The sequence below is a fragment of the Poecile atricapillus genome, chromosome 1, assembly GCF_030490865.1.
Source record: "Poecile atricapillus isolate bPoeAtr1 chromosome 1, bPoeAtr1.hap1, whole genome shotgun sequence".
NCBI lineage: Eukaryota > Metazoa > Chordata > Aves > Passeriformes > Paridae > Poecile > Poecile atricapillus.
In genome coordinates, this window is record NC_081249.1 from 7,984,370 (window position 1) to 8,001,891 (window position 17,522).

At 56.2% G+C, this 17,522-nt stretch overlaps 1 protein-coding gene across 1 annotated transcript in view; it reads left to right on the plus strand.

The window, feature by feature from the left end:
* Nucleotides 1-3,055: 3,055 nt before the first annotated feature.
* The window catches only part of BCOR (BCL6 corepressor), an 81,986-nt gene continuing 67,519 nt past the window's right edge, over nt 3,056-17,522 (plus strand). The window contains exon 1 of the mRNA XM_058831376.1: nt 3,056-3,280. The gene's annotated coding sequence lies outside the window, so the exon portion shown is untranslated. The remainder of the gene's footprint in view (nt 3,281-17,522) is intronic.

Below are 17,522 nucleotides of genomic sequence, written 5' to 3' on the forward strand. Positions count from 1 at the left end.
GCAACACTCGCCCCGGCGGTCACAGACCTTTCTTTCCCGGCGTGGCGGTGGCAGGAGAGGAGCTCTTGCCGCTGCCATGGCTCCCACCGTAGCACGGCCCGAGCTGGGGCCTCGGTACGCCGGGAGGAAGAACGGGGGCGAGCCGCGCCCCTCGAGTTTCCACGGAGCCGAGGCCTGGGCTCCCAGGGGTAATACACCACCACCATCATCTTTCGGCCACATCACGGCAGAGGGGAGAATCCCCCCGGTGCCGTCACCCCACGCCGCTCCCCGCAGCTGGACACAACGGGACAGGCGGCGGGCAGGGCGGCGGCCGCTGTCAGCGGCGCTCCCGCTGCTCACTGCCCGGACAGCTGCCAGGCTTTTGGCAGATCGCTCTGCAGACGGCTCCCAAGGACTCCTGCAAGGGCTGAGACGGGTCACGGGGAATAGCTGGAGTGCTATAGGCCGGGCTAAAGCATGGCGGATTCGAGCCAGGGAGAGCGGGGACCGGCCAGGGTGGAGAGAAGGGAGAGGTACAAAGGCCCGGGGGAGCGACAGGCAAAGCCACCGGCCTGCAAAAATGCTGAGCTGGCAGCATGCCGAGGAGCTAGGGAGCACTGCAGTCCCGACAGCCAGGGAAGGGGACATGAAGAAGCAGCGTGAATGGGGCAAAGACTGTTTCTTACAGACCTGGTGCGACCTATCGTTAAAAAATCTGGCTTCCCCTTCTAGTGCTAGGGTGTACCTGCAGGGTAGTCTCTGCCTTTCTCTCTGTCGTCCCATTATTCCACTACAGTCGAATCCTTCTGTTGTGACCTACAGCAGCGCTCTGATTTATTTTTAATGCGTTCCGATTCCTGTTCCGTTGTCAAGAGATGCATTGAGATTCATTTTCCATCCCTGCTTTTCATACTTCTGTTCTGCTGGAGGGACCCGCCAATAGAGTTTAATTCGATTTGATATGATTTAATGAACACCTTTATCTTTTGTTTTTAGCAGAAGGATAAATAATACAACTGCATTCAGCTTTTGCTAAATCAGACATGTTTCCCACCAAAATCCTATCTGGTGACACACACTCACTGTAACATTTCATTAACAACCTCCCTGATTTATTGATTTTTAATATTTGTATTAAATGTTGTGTAAAATTGAACTCAGGCGTTAGAAGAGATTGTGCAAGTCACAAGACATGACTCCTACTTAATTGTTATTTTTTTTTCGGTCCTGGAACAACAGTTGGAAAGAGGCCAGCAGGAGGGAAAAAAAAAATTAAAAATAAATTCTCCGGGGAGGGAGGTGAGGGGAATAAAGGGCAGTGCCCGGGAGAGTGCGGGGGAGATGGAGAGAAAGTGCAGCCCTGAGGGAGGGCAGCAGGGTCTGGCCGACGCTCCGCCGAGCCCCACAGGCCCCTCGGGGGCCGCCCCAGGGCCCCGGGCCGCGGCGGCCACCCGGCTTCCCCCGCTTCCCCTGCTCGCTCGTTCCTTGTCGCCTCCCTCCCTCCTGCTCCATATGGTTTCTCCCCTCCTCCTCCTCTCCCCCCTCCACGTTGCCTCCGTGACTCTCCCCACTCCACGCTACTTCTCCGTTCCCCGGGGGAGCGCTTCACCGCCTCGGCGTGGAGAGGCCCCGCGGCCCGGCCCGGCCCGGCCCGGCCCGGCCGCGGTGTCTGAGAGGCTCAGCCGGGCCAGAATGCAGCGTGCAGGGCGAGCGGGAACAGCAGGGCAAGACTGGGAGTCAGGAGAGAGCCGTGAGGAGGGGTGCCAGCCAAAACTCCCGGCCAAATTGTTTCCCGGGTGTGCGGTAGAGGAGCTTGAAGAAGTTCATTTCCCCCTCTTTCTCCCCTTGTTTTCTTTTTCTCTCCTCCCCTTCTTGCCCCCCCGCTCCCGGCCGCCACCAGGAATACGAGGCATTCAGAGATCAACATAATTCACCTGCATCAAAAAAAACCTTGCGAGCTATAAACTAGCGGCTGATCCTCCGCTTAGACTAGTGTTTAGCCGTTCATGCATCATGAGTGTCAAATAAATGCCTGATTGAGGCCCTCAGCGGAGGAATTAGCTTTCCTTCTGCTGGAAATGCATAATAGAGAAAGTGCTGAGGCATCCTCCCCGGAGTTAGCTGGGGCTTCGCTCCCTGCTCTCCTCGTTTCGGGAGTTTTCCCTCCCTCATTCCGGGTCCGTCCCCCCTCCCCACCCTCCAACCCCCCCTTATCGCTCGCCCTTATCAGCGTGCCCAGCTGGCCAGGGGCGAGGGAAGCCCTCCGCTGTGTCCCGGACCGAGGGGTCCGGCTGAGGGCGTGAGGAACAGCCGAGCATCCCTCCCATCGCCCGGGGCCCTGCGGGGGCACCGCGGGGAGCGCTGCCTCGTCCGCCCGAGGGCGGAGACGGAGGCGGAGGGAGCGGGGAGCAGCGGGGGGATCCCCTCGGCGAGCTCCTTGCCGCTTGGCCGCCCTTCCGCGCCGAGGGCCTCATCCTGCCGGCGGGTACGACCCAGCCCCGATGTTTGGTGGCGAAGGGGGCGGGGAGGGGGGAGGTTGGCGAAGCGCTTGGCTCCGGCGCCCCGGCCGCCCTCCGCAGCTCCGCGCCGGGCCAGCTGCCCGAACGGGTCCGAAGTCCCTGCGGGCAGGGGACGCCGGCAGAGCTGGGCAGGCGGCCGAGGCACACAGGGGTTAACCGCGCCGCGGCCGGGAGGAGCAGTTAAAGTGCACGGGCTGCAGATGCTTTTCAGGCCTCGATGTCTACCGTTTTAAATTAAAAAAATGCACCCGGCCCGACCATGCACCACTGACCTGCAATTTCCCCTTCTTTTCAAACTGAAATATGGCCAAACTATCTTCAAGTTAACTTAGGGGCTGGGGGCGGGGGAGGTGGGAAGGGCGGGGGTAGGAGGAAATCGCTCTGGGTTGAGATCTCTGTGTCAAGTTTCATCCCCTCCTGACATGTCTGGCTCCGTGCCAAAGTCCTGAAAATGGAAAATTGGGGAAGGGCGGGCTGTGGGGGGTGGGTGGAGGAGCAGGGGGGGGTGGGGGGAGCGGGCCAGAGCTCTCGGCGGAGCGGCAGTAGCGAGAGGCTCTGGCCAAGAGGGATGCATGAACGAGCCCGTGTGAGCGGAGCGCGGCGGCATCTTCCGCCATCCATTCCGCCGCCCAGGCGCGTGGAAAGCCGCCGGCCGCTGCCATTGTTACCGGCGGGCGATGCGGGGACCGGAGCCGCCGCTCCGGCGAGAGATAAATAGCCCCTGACAGCGCCTCTTCGCACCCACAGCTCGGCAGATCGGATTCGGTGGACGGCCGCAGGTCTGTGTCGCTCCCTTTCGCGGGAGTTCCTTTAAATCACGGCTCCACTCCCCCCTCACCTCTCCCGGGGGATGTTCCCGACCGTCCCCCACACAGCAGCCCCGCCGCCCTCCCCTGCTCGCTCTCCCTCCCGCAAGCGCTGCGGCCCCGCTGCCCCGGCTCGGCGCCACCGGCCCGGCACGGAGCTCCGCCGGGGGAGGGGGAAAACTGTCTGGTGAAATACTTTCGGCACGCTGCGACTTTGCCAGGAGGGGTCTTAGCGTCGGATCTTTTGTCTTGGGGACTTCGGCTCCGTGCCCCGGAGCGGCTGGCGGCTCTCCCGGGAAGAGCCTCTGGGCAAAGCGCCGGGGAGTCCCGGGCTGCCGCCGCGGACAGCGGTGCCCCGGCCCCCCGCTGCCAGCGCCCGGCCGGCACTTCTGCAGGCTCGCCCGCCTCCCGGTTCCCCTTTCCAGCCGCAGGAGCCGAGGGGCTGGGACCTGCCCACCGGAGCCCCGTCCCGCGACGCCCATGGGTGGTGACACTGGCCCCAGATGGGGACTGGGGGGGCGTGTGTCCCTCGCCGGCCGCGGTGCCCCCCTGAACCGGCCATCCCGGAAGGAGGAGCAGGGGACAACTCCGGTAGCCAAGGCGCTACTTTGCAGCTGCTGCCCTCCCCTGCGCCCGGCGGCCGGGAGCGTGCGCTCCGGAGCCCCCTGGCACCTCTCGGGGCCGCCTTGCCCGGGGACACCGGCGAGTGCCACATCCTACGCGGGCGCCTGCGAGCGGCTGCGCTTGAGGCGATCCCGGACTTTATTTTTTTCCGTCATCACTTTCCTCCCCCCGCCCCAGCCAGGAGCCGGTGTGCGTGTGTGCAAGAGGAGATTATAGCCAGCTCGAGTCATTATTTCCAGGCCGACTGCCGCGGGAGTCTCTCCCAGGTGGAGCTGGTGCTGGGGCCGGTACCCGGGGAGACAAAGGCCGGAGCCCGGGGTGCGAGCGGAGCCTCGCTGCGCCGACAAGTGCGGGCTCGGCCGGTCCCGGTGCGGGCCCCCCGCCAGCCGCGGGGCTCTGCCGGGGCCGCGGGGCTCTGCCGGGGCCGCGGGGCTCTGCCGCCGCTCCAGGGAGCGCGGACTATGTTTTCCGAGTTACATTTGTTACATTTCCGAGTTATATTTTCAGTTATACGGAATCTACTTTTAGGCGATTGTTTTCCCTTTCCACTTGTTTGTCTCCTGCTAGCCTCGTAAACTGCCTCATGATTTATTACCTAGGCTAAGTGCTTAATTTGTGAATATGAAACAGATTAAAAGGAGATCGGCGTATTTTAGCAGTCAGGCCAGAGCAAAGCCCGGCAGCTGTTTCGAGTTTGTAGGCATCTCCAGCCTCGTGTAAGCAGCCCAGTCTGCTAGTGATCAAGGGGGTATCCCCGGGCTCTCTCCGAGAGGCCCACCGCCGCTGGATCTCCATGAGTGCTGCCGGAGCGGAGACCGCCGCGGGATGGCCGCTGTGGGCTTTTCTTGGGGGGACAGACCCACGACGGATGCCGTCCGTCAAAGCGACACCCGTGGCTCTGGGATTCAGGAGCGGCTGCGTCCCCGCCACAGGCGGGCTCTGCCGGAGGAGGGCCCAGCAGGCACGCAGGGGGTTAACGACGACTCTGCCCTCTCCTTCAAAGGACTCACTCGAGATAGAGTAAATACGGTCGGGGCGGGGGGGATGTGTGTGTGTGCCGCTCGGGCCACATGATGCAAAAGTAAGACAAGCACACTCCGGAGAACAAAGGCTTCCTACCCCCTTCCTCCCCCTCCCCCCCAAATCTGTCTTAATTCTGCAAGTAAACTTGAGCAGCTATAAAACAAAGGCGAACGATGAAAGTTATAGCCAAGGGACAATCAAAATAAATACCTTTGATGCAGTCCAAGCACGCACTTGGTATTTTCTGGAGCTCCCTGCTACCCCCAGGCAGCCAGGATATCGCAGGCTCTTCCCAGGACAGAGATGACTTGCACGGCCGGAGTTTTGGCTCGGGCTGATGTAGGCCACGTTTCTCAGCCCGGAAAACAGTTCCCGGGGCCAGCACCACCTCGTAGCCCCAGGCGAGGCAGGCAGGGCAGGAACGGGCCGTGCCGTCGAGGCTGGGGCCAGGGATGGCAGCAGCGGGACAGGACTTCTCCGGGTGTCCCCCGGACTAAGCTAGCCGGGAGGACTGCGGCGCCTAGAGAAATCCCGGTGAGACGTGGCCGGGTCCTCGAGAGGATGTGCAGCATGGTGTGGGGCTGGGAGCGGTGTCCGGGCTATGCCCCTGCCCCCGGGAGCCCGACGGGAGCCAGCCAGGACGGTCTGTCCCCCGGTGATGGCCCCGGCCCCGGGTCATGCAAGTGACACCTCCCAGCCCGCGCTCCCTGCTCCCGACTGCCGTGCGCTTGCAGAGATGACCAGCTGCCTTCATGCTGCTCACCAGCACCCTGGAGCCATTCCCATCCCCGGTGTCTGTCCCACCGACCTCCGCCTTCTCCCTCTGCTCCCCTCCACCCCCCTGGCCTTTGGAGGAAGTTTTAATGCATCAGGGACGGCAGAGGAAGCAAAAGGGCACAGCAACAAACCAGCTGCCTGTGCAGCCCTGCAAGGAGAGGTTCTGCTGCTGAGCCCAAAAATCAGAGACAGGCAAAAATCTGTAACCTGCCCTGTACCTCTGAGTGCTGCTGGAGGAGCAGAAGCAAGAGCACTGTGCCAGTCCTGCTGGAGCACAGCACAGAGCTAGATAAATGATTCACATGCCCTTGTTGCACCAGAGCAGTTGCTCTGGTCCTCCAGAAGTGGCTGGTGTTGGCACAGCGGAAGGTGAAGGAAATGGGGATGGACTCTGGGAAGACCATGGGGAAGAGGTGTGGTGTGGCACATGCCTGGGCAGGCTGAGCCCTGGTCTGCCTGGGAGCAGGAGAGCAAAAGATGATGCATATGGCATTCAGAAAGATCCCTCTGTGCGCGTGTGTGTGTGTGTATGAAGATGTCAGAGTAACTCTTGTTTGGGGAAAACTGAATATAAACTGTGGTTGGGAAGCATTCCTATAAGTATGTGTGAATGAGGGCTTGGGGATACCCTCTCCCATGCCAAGAAAGCACCTGAAAGAAGAATGCAAGAATGAGACAACAGCAGATATATGTGTGTCTATACAAGTCTTTCAGGCTGGATTGAGACAAGTCCCTTCTTCCATATTTCAGGCAAGATTTGTGGCAAACAAATACTAAAACTCATTTCCCAGGGGCCTGATGGGGTTTGGGTGTAGTTGACTCATCCCTGCCATGTGAGGGGAGAGGTATTGCATAGGTATTATATACCACCACTATTCCTAGCCCTGAGCCTTGTTGTTCACTATCTGAAGGCAGGACTGAAACTTTTGAGCAACCTGAAGAGCAGTTGGCAAAAACGGCCCCAGGGTCTCCACATGTCCCTGTAGGTTCTGCATGGAGCTGCTCTCTGACTGGCACATCCAGCATTTAGAAGGGAGAGAAAACACAGCCTTGTGTTGTGATGGTAACATACATCACCTTTCAAGCAGTATGCATAACAAGAAGATGGAAAACCAGACAGTAGCAATGAAAAAGGAAAGCAATCCTTTCCAACTTTTTGGCCTGGCCTTCACAGTCATCCCTACCTCAGGGAGGGCCGTGGTCACAGTGTTAAGCCTTGGTTATGCAGCTGAAATTCACTGTGCTTAAAGTCACCTGGTCCCTTGAGCGCTCTTGTAAAACACTCCAAGGTCCCATAGAAAATGGTTTGTGTGTACTTGAAGCTATGTGGATTTTTTTCCAACAGTGCATTATGCCACTTTCAGCCTAATCCTGGCTGGCTTTCACTGAATTAATGCCTGGATGGATCTAAGCCCCAGCATCTCAGACCAAGGTGGTTCTGATAGTCTTCCCACTGCTGTCCCCTTGTGCTCCAAAGGCATTTTAAAATCTCCATGGAAGTGCTGTTATGTGGTGATGGCTAAGCCTCAGAAACAAAGCAGTGGAGAACATTACTGAAGCAGAATGGGCAAACCCCAGTGGCTTGGAGCAGTTGGCTGGTACACCAACAGGTATGCAAGCTTCTTCAGTTTGGAACACAGGTACACCCCAGGCCCCTCTTCTATCCCCAGCCCTTTGCTGCCTGTCTTAATTCTGCAAGAAGCAGCAGGCTGCAGGCACCCAATCCCCACCAGCCTGCAGCCAGTCTTGCAGCCAGGCTTACACCTTTGATGTTCTCTCAGTTACAGTTCGTCAAATCTTGTCTCTCTTTTTCACTGTTTTGACATCTCACCACCCTCAGAACACTTCTGAGAAGGGGAAAAATTATTTCAAATGTCCTTTATCATTGAAAATTCTTAAAGACCACTACATGACCACCTAAATGATGCCTTCATTTTCTTAGAAACACTGTTTATGCCACCTGTCTTGTTTTTTGTGGGGTGGACTCTGCCTTGCACCATCTAATGTACTGTTCCTATTATCAAAATATAAAACAGTCAGGAGAGGTTTTGGACTAGAGTAAGGCTCAGGACACATTGACATAAATAGGGGGATCAATATATTCTAAATTTGAGTAGTATTTCATCTTTCCAGGTTCACAAATATTGTGTTATATGCCAGGAACTTTTGAGTGCTGGGCACTCTATAGGCACAGAAGACAGATTGCTCCTGCCTGCCCCAAAAATGAAAGAAAATCTCTAAAGTCTATAGAGGCAGATGACCACGAGTGCTTTGATGGTGGTACGGGGAGGCAGGTGAGCTCCTGGACTTAGTCATGGGCTCCTTTGCAATGTCTCACCAAGGCCACCACTCCCAAAGTCTGTGTCCTGTGGTTAGAAGGGAACAGTGTGTATTTGTGTGTGTGTGTTCATGTGAATGTAATTGTGTTTCTACATAATGTGGATTATCTTTCTTTTGGCAGCAAATCTGTTCAGGGGTTTAGATAAAAAGATAAATCCTGCAGCCGTTCCCTCTCTGGGAAAGGGCATGGCTTCCATCACTTTCTCTGCTCCTTTTTCTGAGCAGTTCCTAGCTCAGCATCTGATATCACCTTGACAGCCTGCTCACTCTCAGCATGACACTCCCACATCAGGAATGGGGAAAAATGCATGGAATAAGGCACAGCAGGTGAGGTGTTGCTTGGATGAACGGGAAGAGAAAGGAGCTAGGGTACAGGGTGCAGAAGGACCCCCCAGCATCATTTTCCCATACGGTGCTGATGTGAGGATTACACTTCCACAGTTTCCCAGAAAACTCTCCTGGCAGGGAGAACAGGTGTGCCATAGGTGCAGGACACCTAATGGTCTCCCTTCTTTGGAACCCTGGTAGAACTGCTTGGCTCAGTGTGAAGGCAACCTTGTCAGGAAAGAGAGCTCCATTGATTTAAATGCAGAATTACCCTCCTGCAGTTCTAATTTCCCAGGCGAGGGCCATGCAGGCTCTGAAAACATGAAAGTTGTTGATGTATTGGTTCAATTAATTTTTAAAATAAGTTTGAATGCCATTTGTTTCAAATTTGATAGGAAAGCACTGTAGATTTTTGCAAGCAAAGAGTGAGGTGAGCGAGGATGGGGTGTGTATTTTGCATGGCCTTGAAAGCAGGGCTTAAACGTTGCATTCATTTAGTAGCAGACCTCTGCACAGGGACAAGTGAGGCCCGTGGTGAAAGAAAAAGACCTGAACATCTGTATTTGCTAAGTGGCACCGGCAGCAGTCAGCCAGCTCACAGAGAAGGGCAGACAAGGGGGTGTGAGGCCCCACTGAGACTGCTGGGTCCCTGGTGCTTTTAAAAGGAAATAATAGCTTGTGGGGGAACCCTTTCTGGTGGCCTTGGCTCTCGTGACCCCCCTCTGATGTATGATATTTAAACAAGGAAATGTCAACATTGGTTTTTACACATACAGCCTCGTTCTGCTCTCCATGAAAACCACTGGCAAACCCCTAAGAAAGTTGGAGGGGAGCAGACCCCAAAAGAATTGCTCAGACCCAGATACTGCTGGCTGCAGCAGCCTGGCAAGGAGCAAGTGCAGGATGTCATGAGTGGCTGGGCGACGTGTGCTTGCAGGTAAATTAGACAGAAGAGAAGCAATCCCATCCTGCAGTATGCAGTGCCTCAAAGCTGCAGGTCCGATGGTTTGAATGATTATTGCTTTTTAAAATTATAAATCACATTTTTGTACGGCAAGTGAGGATAATGTGCTGCTTACTAGAATTAAGTGCAACTCAAGGGTGTTTTGTTATAACAAAGGTGACTTCTCTGTGCTCGCTTTTTCATAGTCAGGTCTAATGGAGAGTTTGATTTGAACCCAATGGCTATCTAGCAGTGGTTCTGGAAAGGAGTAATGCCCATTGTATGAGAGGATATCCATAAACTGGGCCATCAGATGTGTCTTCTGATATATGTGTCCTCTGAGGTAGGAAAGTGTAAGTCATAGGAAGAGAGGGCAAGTGTGTCTGACTCATAGTAAAACGAGGGCACGTGGAAAGTATAAACGAAGGGAGGGCTGCTACTAGTAGGACTTGAAGGCTGTGCTATGTGTCATGGGAAAAATAATTTAGGCTTATGGATAATTTATGATTAAAGGGGCAGATGTGGTGCAACTGCATAGTGCAAAATGTGAGATGGGACAAAAGCATAGAAGAAACTTAACCCTTGATCCTGTGCTGTCCCTGTCCTGGTGTTGGTTTATGCAGGCTGGGCCTTGACAGGTAGCAGCCTCAAGGTTCTCTAATGTAACGTGAACTTCATCACTTAGCATAAAAAACGTAGTTACACTGGCTTTACACTCTGCCACCGCATTCCCAGATGTAGTGGCAGAATAAGTGGCTCTGTGCAAATGGAGAATCACTCCTATATGGGGACCAGCTCTCCTGGGCAGGTCCCAGTTACTTTCCCAGTGGGAGGGGACCATGGTGCAGGCCCACTAAGCTCACTGGGAGACCAAGTGAGCTAGAAGATGCCAGTCTGATCACCCTTGGTAGGAAAAGCACTTTTGGTCTGATGTGTGACCATGACCAACCTGAACTGGAACCATGAAAAAAGACCTATAATTTGTGAGGAAAATAAATAAAGGGGTGTTGCTCGGGTGTGACTCCTGCTAGGAAGCACAGATAGTGTATGAAGCTGAGGCTCAGCCATTTCCTAGAATGTGTCTATCCTACTTGATTTTCTGCTTTTGAGGATATAAATAATATGAGAAGAGATTGTTGGGTCAGACTATTTCATCCTTGCTGTACAAAGTCCAGCACAATGCAGTCCCAGCTACTGTTCAGGATTTTTGGGAGCCTGTCTCACCCAAATAATCCAGGGTATTTTGGCTTCAACTCAAGCCACCTCTCAGGCAGAACAAAGTCCAGGCTTGCAGCACCCGATGCAACGTCACTCACAGCCCTACCACGCTTAATATCCATCTTTTGGAGCAGATGTTCATGAGAAGGTGGATGGGCAACGGGCTGAGGTGTGAACACAGACCCTTTGACACAGTTGAAAAAGCTCTCATGGAATCTCTCTGTGAGCTGTCTGAGGAGGAGTGTCCCAAACCCAAGCTCCATCACTGGGGCACTGAAAGGACTGAACTACCCTGAGTCTTGGAGCAGCTTAATGAGGGCTTTGGTACAGCAAGAGAGGAGCAGGGAAAAGAGGGAACAGTGTAGTGAAGCTCTGTCCATGCTTCTCTGCTGCTGTACATCCAGGGCTAATGCCATTGTGATAATATGCAGCAGTTGCTTCTTACAAACAAAAGAAAAATATATGAAGCCCTACTGAAGGCTGGGGCTGATGGAGCACTGAAAAAGCCCCAGCCAGAAAAACTAAGCCAGCTCTGCACTTCGGTCAAGTGATGCTCAGCACTGTGATTTTGATGAACAACACTAGTCTGAATGAAGACAGGTGACTTTTTAAATGGGGTTTTAATAAAGTCAGTATTGCTAATGCTATCTATAAAAGTAATCTGCATAGGGTTTTAAACAAGTAAACTTAATGATGCCATCAGTGCTTCCGACATGAATGAGGCTGTTGCTGCAATACTGTGTCCGGCTCTGTTGTGGTGTTTGCATGTTAAAAGTGCATTGGCAAATTAATATGGGATCAGAAGAGAGCTAGAAGAGTGATTCAAGGTCTGGGAATCGCATCTTATTGCAAAAGACTAAAGAAATCCCATCTATTAATTTATCCAGGAGGAGGCTATGACTTGGTTTGATCATAGTCTTTAAGTGCCCTAAGTGTCTCTATGGGGAGATTTCTGATAGTCAAGATCTCTTTAATGTGGCAGACAAAGGCATAATGAGATCCTACGTTGGAAAATGAAGCTCTATGAATTCTGAGCAGAAATAGGTACTTTTAAAAAATAAAAAACAGTGAGGGGACATAATCACTGGAACAACTGAGGCAAGCAGTGGTTTTTCCTGTTACTTAAAAGTCTTCAGAGCAAGATTGGATGCCAGGTTAAAAGCTCAGGCAAAATTTATGAGTCTGATACAAGAACGTCTGGCTGAAATTCACTGGCCCATGATATGTGGCAGGTCAGACCAGCTGATCATAACAGTCCATTCTTGGTTTAAAAAAATCTATGAATTAGGTATTTCCAGTCCCCTGAGTCCTGATATTACTGGAGGTCTCAAAGGAATGCATTATAAGCTGTCATCATTTAATTGTAAGCAAGCAGGGGCATTGCCTTTTTCTTTTTTTCATTAATAAACTTATTTTCCAAGAGCTTGTTAGACACTGGAGTTAAGCAGCTGTTAACAAACATGACAACATTTTAGAAACAGTTCAAATAATTCTCCTTCTCCCGTTTGCTCAGCTTTGTTTCGCAGCAGTGCAATTTCATTCATGCCACATCTACCAGTGCTTCTCTAGATGAAATAGCAAATTCCAGCAAAATGAAAAACGCAATCTCCATACTTAGGATGGGCTTCTTTCGCTGTCTCCTCTTTCATGTCCCTTAGTCTCACAGACACGTTGCAGGTTTTCTCTCAGCACCGTGTGTGAGCCGAGCAGGGAAGAAGTCCATCCGTTTTCTGGTGCAGGCCCCTCAGATAGGTAGGAATCCATTGTCTGTCACGGGAGTGCTTGGCCTACAGAGCTCCTGGTTTGTCTGAGTAAATGGCAGAGAATGAGAAGAAGGATTAAGGAGAGACGTGGTATTCCTGAAATTATGCAAGCTATTAACCTCCTTGAGGTTTCATAAAATGGCCTCCAGCAAATGGTCAGAATGTTTTTCTTACAGAGGAGTAGTTTTCAAGGCAGCATAAACTTTCTTAATATCCTTTCAAAGGGGAAAAAAAAAAAGAAAGAGAGAGAGAGAGAGAAGAGAGAAAATAAGATAACAGAAAATCCAAGCCACGGCTCTTGGGAGTCTTGAAAACCATATCCACTGCTGTGTAGACATTCTAAACCTCTGATACATTCAGTGCCTCGTTAGCCTCAGTTATCAAACCTGAAACAAGAGGTGGTAAGGAGCGCAGCAGAAGATGGAGTTTAAAGTCGCCCGAGGACTGCACTCCGACGGGAGTCCTCAGCCGCCTCCCTCGGGCCGCGCTGCTCACCCCGCGGTGTTTGACATGCAGGCGCTGAGTCACAGGGACCGGGCTCCGCCGCTCGGCCGGGCGGGGGCCGCCGCCGCTGCTCCCGGGGCGCGGGCGGGGAGGTCGGCGGGGAGCCGAGCAGCGGGGGGAAAGGTGAACCCGGAGCCGAGCGGGGCACAAACCCATTAGTCGCACATAACTTGGGAAGACGCTTGGCCTCGCCATGACAACCGGCGGCCCGGGCTGCTCCCACGTCCCGCCGCCTCCCCCGGGAGCCCCTTCCCGTCCTCTTTCCCGGCGCTTGGGGAATGCGGGGCTGGAGAGACGAGCCCGGTGCGGGTAACAAAAGGGAATGAAAGGAGCTCTGTAGCTCACTTTACACATCCGAAAGGCATTTTCATGCCCCGTAATGAGAAGGGATCGTTCCGAGGAAGTTCAGATCAAAGGGGACAGCGTCCCGGGCATTTACATAATTGCCGGATTTTGGAGCACGGGCTGCAACCTGGGCACCTCACCGGGGGCAGCTCCTCGCTCGCCCGGGGGCTCCGGACAGAGAGGAGGTTGCAGACCGTGCACCCGCGGGGACAGAAGAGAGGCCTGCCCCGGGAGGGAGATTCGGAGGTGGCCGGGCCCCGAGCGGGGTGCTGGGGCACGGCTGCGGTGCCCGACGGCAGGAAACCCTCGGGGGCTCCTCCGGTGCGCGGCCAAGCGGTGCCCGTGTCCCCGGGGGCTGCCGCCGTCGCGGAGGTGGTGCCGCTGGGGATCGGCTCCCCGCTCCCACCCGGCGACATCTGCGGCGCCGAGCCAGCACGCTGCCTCCCCGGCGGCGGGCGGGTGGCTCCCGGCCCGGCGGCTCGCACCGCCACCAGCGAGCGGGGATAAAGGGATTAAACGGCACGCTCGTTCCGCCGGGAGGGGCGGGGGGGGGGGCACTCGGCCGGCTCCAGCCTCCCGCTCCCCCCGAACGCCTCCCCCGCCGCCTGCACCCCCGGCCCCGCGGTGCTGCCCCCGGCCGGCCCCGGCAGCGGGGAGGCACCGGGCGCGCCCGCGGTGCCTCATTGTTCCCGTAAGCAACCGGGGCTGCCGCCGGCGCCCGCGCTGCTCGGGGCCACGGGGTTCGCCGCTGCTGCTAGCGGGAAGGGGATGCCCGGGGACACCCTTTTCAGCCATTTTAAAACAGCAAAGCTGGCGTCTCGCCGCGGGTGCCCCGTTCCCTCCTCCTCTCTCCGGAGCCCATTCTACTCCCGGACGATCCTGACGGAGATGCGGGGGTTTCCCCCGCCCTGGAGTCAGCACCACCCGCATACGCCCCGCACCTGCGGTCCCCGGGCATAACTCCACCCCGCGGGGACACCGCGCTCTTCCTGAGCCCCGTCCTGGGGATGTGACCAGTCCTGGCCCCTGCTCTCGCCCCCGTGCAGCCAGCTCCCGTTCCAGCCGCAAACCGGGATGCAGCCGGACGCTTCCCCAGCTCTGGCTTGGGCAGCTGCCAGCCCCAGGCCGGGGTGCAACCTCCCAGCGGGAGTCGCGGCTTCTCCCTGCACGGCCGGGCCCGGGCGGGCTGGCCGGGCGCCAGGGAGGTGAGGTTAGCCTCGGAGCTGGCTGGCGGATGGCATGTTATTGTGAAAAGCGAAAAGCGAGCGGGGAAGGCAAATAGGAGCATGGCACCGTATAGGCTCGCCACGTGACCGAAATGTGTTTATCTCGCCCCGGAGAAGCCGGGCTGCCTGCGGAGGCCAACCCTGCCTTCATGGCACAGGCACAACTCCCGTGGCCGCGGACGGTTCTGGGCCCTGCGAGAGACCACTTCTGTTTGCTTTCGCTGTCGCTTCGGCTCTTATCATTCGCCTTGTCATTCATCATCAACCTCTCCCGGGCTCCCTCCCCCTTGCTCCCCCCCATCGCCTCCCCCAGGGTCAGTCGGGAAAAAACTGGGAATCCATCTGAGGAGTGAGACGCGGGAAGAAGGGTTGGATGGTGATGTGGCTGGGTGGAGGGGGTGTGTGTGTGTAAAAGCAGCTGCATACAGAACAAAGGTGCTGGAGGGTGGCTTTTGGTGCTGGAGCAGAACCTCGTAAATGGGAGATTTCCGTTCACAAGACTCCGCTTGCACAGTTTCTGTCCTGCCCTTGAACTGACAAGTGAATATCTGCATTGCAACCAGAAAGTAAATCACACCGAGCCTGGCTCGGGGAGGGCGCGCACGACGCCTCAGTCTGTTGCTAAGTGCGGAAAAGTGGAAGATTTCAGCTTCCCAGCGCAGCCCCGCTTCTCCGATACAGTATTTACTTTGGGCGCTCAGCGAAACGCGCTCGGTGTTTATTATGGAGAGTGCCGGGGCAAGCTCGCATTTGCGTGATTAGGAGCAAGCGGAGGAGCGGCCGTGGCGCGGAATATCAAAGCGAGACCGCCTTGGCAGAGCTCCCAGGCAGGGCTTTACTGGCACCCGCGGGATTCCGCGGGGCAGGGCGAGCGCGGCCCGGGCGGCGGCGGCTGCCGCTCCCCGCTCGCCGCCGCCGGGGCACGGGGGGAGCCGGCGGCCCTTCGCGGGAGGCCACGAGCGAACGTCGTTCCTGCCGTGAGCTCCGCGCTAACGAGGCGCAGCGGCCGGGCCGGGCCGGGCCGGGCTCGGCGCTTCCCAGCCCGGCCGGTAATCCCATTAGTGCCGTCGCGTTTGGGGAGTAAAGCGCCCGGCGTCCCCGCCCGGCCTCGGGAGAGCAGACAAAGGTCTGCGAAGCAAGGCCCTGCGGCCGTGCCACGCCGGCCGGCCCTGTTAATGTTCAATCGGGAGCCGGAGAGCCGTGCCTCTCCGTGCCGGGGGGGCGCCGACCCCCGCCCGCCGCTGCCGGGCAGCCCGCGACGAGGCCGGTCCAACGCAGCACGCCTGGCCGCCTTGCTCCGCCAGGATATTTTCTCCCTGGAAGTTATGCTAAAATAACATTTGTGTGCACGTTAATGATTTATTTATGTGGCTAATAACGCTCACATTCTCGCTGATATTTGTCTAGGCGAAAGACCAGCTGCGAAATGCCCCGCAGCTGTAGCCAGAGCTAGAACAGAGTGCCTTGGAACCAGAAATCAATGCTCCTGAAATGAACAAGTGGACAACTTATTAGGCTCAGTCACTCCACACGCCGTCCCCTGATAACGAATAGATGAAGTAGACGCCGGAGAAGGGACATGCCTGCGAAGGCCACACATGCCTGCTCCTTCCCGGAGGGGCTGGGTAACACCGCGGGGCACAGCCAGCCGCACGGACATCCCCGGGCAGGGCAGGGAGCCGTGACACGGCACCCGCGGGCTGCCTAGGGTTAGATGGTGATAAATACAGCGAACGCCCGGGAGAACGGCTCCGGGGGTCACTGATAAAGGTGTCCGGTTTCCCTGCTGCTCCAGAGAGCACAACCGACAGGTTCAGCGAGATCACGTAGTCGTGGCTTCTCTGCCTAGAAACAGTCACGCTAATTTTGCATTTTTACCATCCACAGGGAAGAAAAATACCTGTCGTCCCGCAATGCAAATCCTTACGCAAATAGATCTGCGGGTGCACAGGGAGCTGCTGGCAGCCTGACCTGCCAGCCGAGAGTTGCTGGCCCCGAGTTCAGAGGTGTCGGCCAGCAGTGGCACGCCCCAAAAGCACATGGGATCTTGAAGACTCCCTGATAGCCCCTCCGAACTTGCTGCTGCCTCAGAAAAGTCCGAGAAAGAGCCTGCGGTTAATCTCCGAGGCCTTCAAACATCCCTGGCGAGCAGCGCCCCAGCGCTAAGTGCAATTAACATAACAGACACTAAAATAGGAGAGCGGCGCTGAATTTAATTTGCAGGCTTAGGAAATTAAAAAAAAAACCAACCAAAAAAAAACCCCACAACAAAAACACTTAGCACTTAGAGCGGTCTGGTGATGAACGCAAGAAGTGATGTGGAGAGCAGCGGAGTAGTCCCTCCTGCTTCAGAGCGGGGCCGCGGCCAGTTCCGTGGACCCTCTCCGTGAGTCGGGACCACCTTGGTGCGCGGAGGTTTCTAGACAGGTAAACTCCTCAGACAGAAGATGCCTCCCGCTGCATCGTGGCTCGCCCCCCCCCGCGACCGCTCCCGTGGCGACCAGGGCAACCGCAGCGCGACCAGGTCGCCGGCTCGGGCAGGCACCTCCCTGAGCCTCCCTGCTGCCCGCTCCGACACCCACACACCTAGATCCGGCTCACTTTGCTGCCCCCGCTGCCCCTGGGGAGCGGGAGGACACGGATGGGGGACAGAAGCGACGGGGTAGCCCCCTCCCCGCTTTTCCTTCCCCCTCCCCCCCGCCTCCTGCAAACTGCCGCTGAAGTTCACAAAAGAGCGAGACATAAAGAGATCGAGGTTTCCGAGAAAAGGGAGAGGCGAAAATAGCGAGGTAAAGAAAAAAGGGGAAAAAAAAAAAATCGTCGCAACAGAGGGACCCACCGACCGGCTGGGAACCTGGTGGTATCCGGCCGGGGAAGAGGGGGGGAAGGAAGGAGCAAAGAGGGCTTTAAAAAACTGGAAGGCAAAAGCTGTTGGGGAGGAAGTGTAAACCGAGAGGGAGGCTGGGGGAGGGGAGAGAGCGCCATCTTTTCATGTCACAGTCACAGAGACAGCGCTGGGCTCGGCCACAGTGTCTCGGTTTCTTTTTAACAGCGGAAAACGTGCGATTAGCAGGCAGACGGGCGGAGACTACCAGCCCTGCGCGCACACACAGCCCGCAGCTCTG